This window comes from Giraffa tippelskirchi, chromosome 12, assembly GCF_054371585.1.
Source record: "Giraffa tippelskirchi isolate mGirTip1 chromosome 12, T2T-mGirTip1v1.2.pri, whole genome shotgun sequence".
Lineage (NCBI taxonomy): Eukaryota > Metazoa > Chordata > Mammalia > Artiodactyla > Giraffidae > Giraffa > Giraffa tippelskirchi.
Genome location: NC_137286.1, coordinates 8,058,511 through 8,064,448, shown reverse-complemented (window position 1 = coordinate 8,064,448; position 5,938 = coordinate 8,058,511).

Below are 5,938 nucleotides of genomic sequence, written 5' to 3'. Positions count from 1 at the left end.
TCTCCTGTTTCCATGCCTTCGAATGATAGCATCGTTTTCTGCCCACGATCAAATTTAATTTGGCCTCTGATTATATTAGGCTGTTGCGACTGAAGTGTCAATTTTTTGTCAGGCAATTAGGAGCTCTAACCTGTGAAGTTAAGTTTGATAGGCATTGTAATTGGATTGTTACAGTAATAGCCTGGAACGTTCCTTTTCCTCCTGCTTCTTTGATTCTTGATGCATACTCCCGTCATGAGAACAAAGACATTTGGGTTATTATACAACCTCGGGATGCTTGAGACAATAAGATGGTAAGTCAAAGTTTTTGCAGAGAAGTGTGCTTCCACCTACATCCAAGTGGGACACTGAAAGTTTGTGTTATGTAGAAAAATCAGAGCAAAGGGAAAGTACGCAGAAAGCACTGAGTAAAGAAAAGTTACATATCTCAGAAGTTAGAGTGGACAGCCTAGTTCATTGATAGCCTGGTAGGCTGCAAAGCAAGAGGAAGCTCGAATCATTTAGAACCTCCTCCCTCTCCCTTCCTCCCTCCCTTCCATTTCTCTTTCTCCCTCCCTTCCTACCCCTCCCTCTCCCCCTTTTCCCTTTCCCTTATCTTGAAAATCTTTCCTCCAGGCAGTGGGCTGAAAACACAGTATTCTTAGACCGCTCAGTCGTCTCTGACTCTTTGCAACCCCATGGACTGTAGCTTGCCAGGCTCCTCTGTCCAAGGAATTTCCCAGGCAAGAATACTGGAACAGGTTGCCATTTCCTTCTCCGGGGGGTCTTCCCTACCCAGGGATTGAACTCGAGTCTTCTGCATGGAAGGTAGATTCTTTACCACTGAGCCACCAGGGAAATTTAAAAAACACTATACGTCGTCATGCAAAAGACAAACCTGTGCTCATGCAGTTCGCGATGTAATAGTGGGAAAATAGAGACTGATAAGGACAGTAGGTCCTTACAGAGAACACCTGGATGCATCAGATTTTGGACCTTACTGGAAGGCTGGGACTTTGCTGCAGGGCAGAGGAGGAGGGCGGTCCAGCTGGTGGGAACAGCACGCACAGACATTTGCGTGCGTCACAGAATTTGACCACATCAGAGAATTTCAGCCTGGAGGGCGCCTGTGGTGCCTGGCTGGGTAGGGCTGGCAGAATCTGAAGCTGGAAGGGGGCACGCCAGGTGACAAAAGAGGGGCGTCTAGATTTTGTCCTGGAGCCCAAGAGTGTCTAAAGGTGGGTACAATGATTTTGGAGGGTGGTGTGGATGACTTCAATAACATCTTAAATATTTCTTCATTTATGTATGTATTTACTTCGCTGTGCCAGGTCTTAGTTGTGGAATGTGGGATCTAGTTCCCTACTGTTCAGCCACTAAGTTGTGTCTGACTCTTTGTGACCCCGTGGACCGCAGCACACCAGGCTTTGCTGTCCTTCACTATCTCCCTGAGTTTGCTCAAACTCACATCCATTGAGTCGGTGATGCCATCCAACCGTCTCATCCTCTGTCACCCCCTTCTCATGTCCTCAATCTTTCCCAGCATCCGTCTTTTCCAGTGAGTTGCTTCTTTGTATCAGGTGGCCAAAGTCGGGAATTTCAGCTTCATCAGTCCTTCCATTCACTGGGATGGAAAGACCGAACAAATCTCAGTTTTATTTTATATGCGTCTTTCATTTGGAGATCAGGAGTTCTGTTTTACTTATGTTGGATTTGAGCTTCCTCTTAAGGATCCACGTGGTAGTATTGATCAGGCAGCAGGATCAAAGGCTCTGAGGTCCCAGGAGATGTGAATTCAGGAGTTGTCCCTACAGAGACAGTACCTGAAGTCCAGGACTGGAGGGAGTCCCTGTCAACAACAGGGAGGAAGTGGGTCCCAAGACCCTTCAGATTAGCTTCAGTGCAGTCTGGTTGGGGACAGCCCACAGGGATATTTCTGTCCTCGGGACTCTGATATTTCTGATGATTTGTACCATCCACTGTGGCCCTTATTAAAACCTGCATCATGTGGTATCTATTTCCCAGTATTGTCTTGCACACACAGTGCCTGGCTCAGAGCACTGAATGGAGGAGATGCTCGGTTATTGGGTAAATCAATGAATGAATGAATCAACCAATAATTGGGTGAGTGAATGAATAAATGACTTCCCAATGTTGTTGGAAACAGCTGAAGGGCCGTGGAAAAGTCATGTTCTAGCGTCTTGTACCCCAAGGAAACATCATATAGTAAGAAGATAGATCTGGCATCAAACCCCATCTCTGCTCCTTGCGGGCTATGTTACCTGGGGCAGGACATGTACCTCTCTGAGCTTAGGCTTCCCCGTTTACAAAAGGACAACTACTGTGACAGATCAAGAGAGGCAGAGGGTGACTGTGCTGAACACACAGTAGGGTTACCTGTGTCTTTTTTTCCTTTCTTCTGCCCCCTGCCCCTGCCCTCTAGGGTCAGATGAGGTTGGGCCCAGAGTGATCAGCCAGTTAATAAGAATTAATTTTACATGAAGACTAATAGGATCTTGAGTTTTATCTGACAATTTAGATTCTCAAAAGCTCTTTGGCATATATTTTCTCTCTCGTCCCTTGATGACTCAGAGATGGTATCACTTGGACAGGTGGTAGTTACTGATTTTCTGATGGGCTAAAGGCTGGGTGGGGTGGTCAAAACCCCACAGCTGGTAGGTGAAGAAAGGAGTATTAAGAACTCTTCTGATTCACAGTTTTTACAAGTCACCCATTCTTTAAGTGCTCTGACTCCATGAAATGGCTCCTAAAGTGTAAAGATTCAGGAGGGCAAAGTAAAAGGCCAAGGCTGAGCTCTGGGGACCCAGGTGTGAAGCGTCACTGCCTCACAGGCTGAAGCCCCTCTGGGAGAGGTTGGCAGGGGAAGGCTGATGGAGAGCCTCAATTTTCAGATCTGTAAAATGGGTTCTTTGCAGCCTACCTTGCTTGTGGTTATTTGCTAGGCCTGCAGTGCCCTCCTTGCCATCACCTGAATCTTGAAGTCAGCTCTAATTATTCTTCAAGGCCTAGTTTAGGAGAAGGAAATGGCAACTCACTCCAGTATTCTTGCCTGGAGAATCCCACGGACAGAGGAGCCTGGCCGGCTACAGTCCATGGGGTCGCAAGAGTCAGACACGACTTAGCGACTAAAACTACCACCACCACCACCTCTAGGAAGCCCGCCTTCATGCCCTCCAGCCTTTCTCCAGTTTAAAGAGACCTCACTCTGAACCTCCACAGCAGTTGGTGCCTCTCTCTGTGTTCCTGGCTACACTCTTCCCGACTTAGACTTATGAGAACGCGTGTCATCCATCCCCCTGAGGGCAGAGGCTCTGCTGGCCCATCCCTGCATCCCTGCCAGGCCTGTGGGAATGCTGTGAGGTCGTGAGTGACCCCAGAGGGGACCGCAGAGGCGAAGGACAGCCCAGAATCGTGCAGAGCAGGAGGCTGACCTGGGAGGGGGCCGGGAAGCAGATTATGGGTGATGAAGAGAGACAACCGAGGCAGCTCTAGGTCTGAACGTGGACTTAGGAGCCAGCGCGGCACACACTGATGGCTCTGTTTTCAAGAGGATGAAATGGAGTCTTCAAGAGACGAAGCAGCCACCCCAAGTCACAGGGCCCCGAAGGGGCACAGCCAGGACGGGAGTTCCGTCTCCTGATGCTGCTGGTTCTGCTTGGTGGAAATCACTCCTGATGCCCCTGAACTTGCAGCCAAGGTGGCCCCGTGCTCCACACCCACCTTCCCCGGGGAGCCTAAGGATGGAGCCGGCCTGGGGGCCAGCTGACTCTGCATGTTCACTTACAGCTGGTTAATGAGCTTCATCTCAGGAGGACATTCAGGTAGTAACCAACGCTTTGTCTCCTGAGACATAGCCAACCCAGGTCAACTCTTGTGCTTGATGTCTGGCGTGTCAAGTTCAGTGGTTACGGTGTCTGTAACTACTGCTACCTTCCAGGCCTGCTTCTACCGGTCAGCGCCGCTCCACCCTGGGCAGGTCTGGGCCTCTGGTTCCCCACCTCCAGGGCTGACATCCAGTGCTTCCTACACCTGCCTTTACCTCCTCTGACCCAGGCAAGGGGCACCCAGCAGTGTCAAGACAGTGTTCTGTACTTGACCTGAGATTCCTGGGGGCCTGGCTTCAAGCTCTTAACATTGGAGAATTGCAGATAAAGTGGTGGAGAGATGGTGATTTCTGGGAAGCTGAACAGCAGAGACGGGACAGGGTACTGGGCAAGGAGCTGCCCTTGAACCAGGTGTGGCCGTGGCCACTGAATGGTGAGCTGGAGAGTGAGGTGCCCAGAGGTCTGGATCCCAGCTCTGTTATACACTAACCATGGGAACGTGCACAATTTGACCTCGATTTTCCTCACCTGTAAAATGGAAAGATGACAGGGTCTGCCTCATGTTCTGTGTAAGGATTAAATGAAGTAATACAATAAAGTGCCTACTTCACCATGAACATGGGGCCATGTTAGTTATTATCCCACTGATCAACAGAGCTGGGAGGAGGCAGGGTTCTTGCCCCAGGCTTGATCCAGACTTAGCTCCTCCCTTCCTCCCCAAGGACAGACCTTTAACTCTGTAGAAGCTGGGGATTCAAGTACTGAATAAGCTAAGAAATTCGGGCTTATGCTCAAGGGGCTCCATGTCTCTCCACAGGTCCACCATGAGAGGCTGTGTTATGGGCAGGGGAGACATTCTTTCTACTACCCACCATGGGCAAGGTGTGATCAAGGAAGTCTTCCCAGAGGAGGTGACATAGGAACAAGGTTTTGTGAAAGAAGGGAAGGCAAACTGATTCTGGAGCCTGAGGCATCAGAGAACATGGGCAGAGATGAGCAAGAGAGGCTTGCTGTATGGGTTTGCCTGCGGTCTTTAATCTGGGATGGGCAAACCACCGCCTGTGAAAGCCAGCCTGCGGCCTGCAAGCTAAGAGTGGTTTTCACAGTGAACATTTGCAATTGATGTGGGGGATAGGAATTTTGCCATCAGTTAAATCAAATGCTGGGCTTTCCAGGAGCTAATGGTAAAGTACCCACCTACCAATGCAAGAGACAGACACGAGTTCGGTCCCTGGGTCAGGAAGATCCCCTGGAGTAGGAAATGACAACCTACTCCAGTATTCTTACCTGGAGAATGTTATGGGCAGAGGAGACTGGCGGCCTACAGTCCATAGTGTCACAAAGAGTTGGACACAACTGAAGCAAGAACACGCACACAAATCAAATGTTACATCAAAAAAAGAGAGAAGTCAATTCTGCTCATATGTAGACCTGGGTTACAAAAATTTACATTCAGTTATTATATTTTAATTTCATCAACAAAAATTTGAGGAAAAAGTTTTCTTCTCTTGTTATGTAAGTACCTATGTGATATCTTTGATTTTGCCTCTTGGCCTGCAAAACCTAACATATTTAATATATGGCTTTTTACAGAAAATGTTTGCCAATCCTGGTCTTAAATCCCAGGAAAAGACAGGACATTCAAATTCACTGAGCTAAGAAGTGTGCCAGCAGTTTCGGATGTGCTATCTTTTGAATCTTGACCATGATGCGTGCAAATTTCACAAATGGTAAAAGGAGGTGCTGAGAAGTCAAATGGCCCCCAAAGTGGCCCCAGAGCCCAGCCTTGGTCCTTTGCACCCAGCCAGGTCACTGTGCAGCCAGGTCACCTGCAGCCAGATGGCACACAGGTCAGGAATGCCTGGAATCTGCTATTTAAACTTAAAATAGTCATTCTGCCTAAAACCATCTGGCATTTCTTAGGTCTCTAGTTTCTCACTGGGAGCCCAGGTATTACCAACTTAGACTCCAGGTCACTTCCTGAGTTCTTTCCTAGACCCTTGTCAGACAACCATCTGAACATCCCCTTCTTGTCCCTGCCTCTGCCGTGAATGTGGCTGACGGTCCTGGAGGATCAAAGGTGCAGCCTTTATAAACGCAAGGACCCAGCCGTC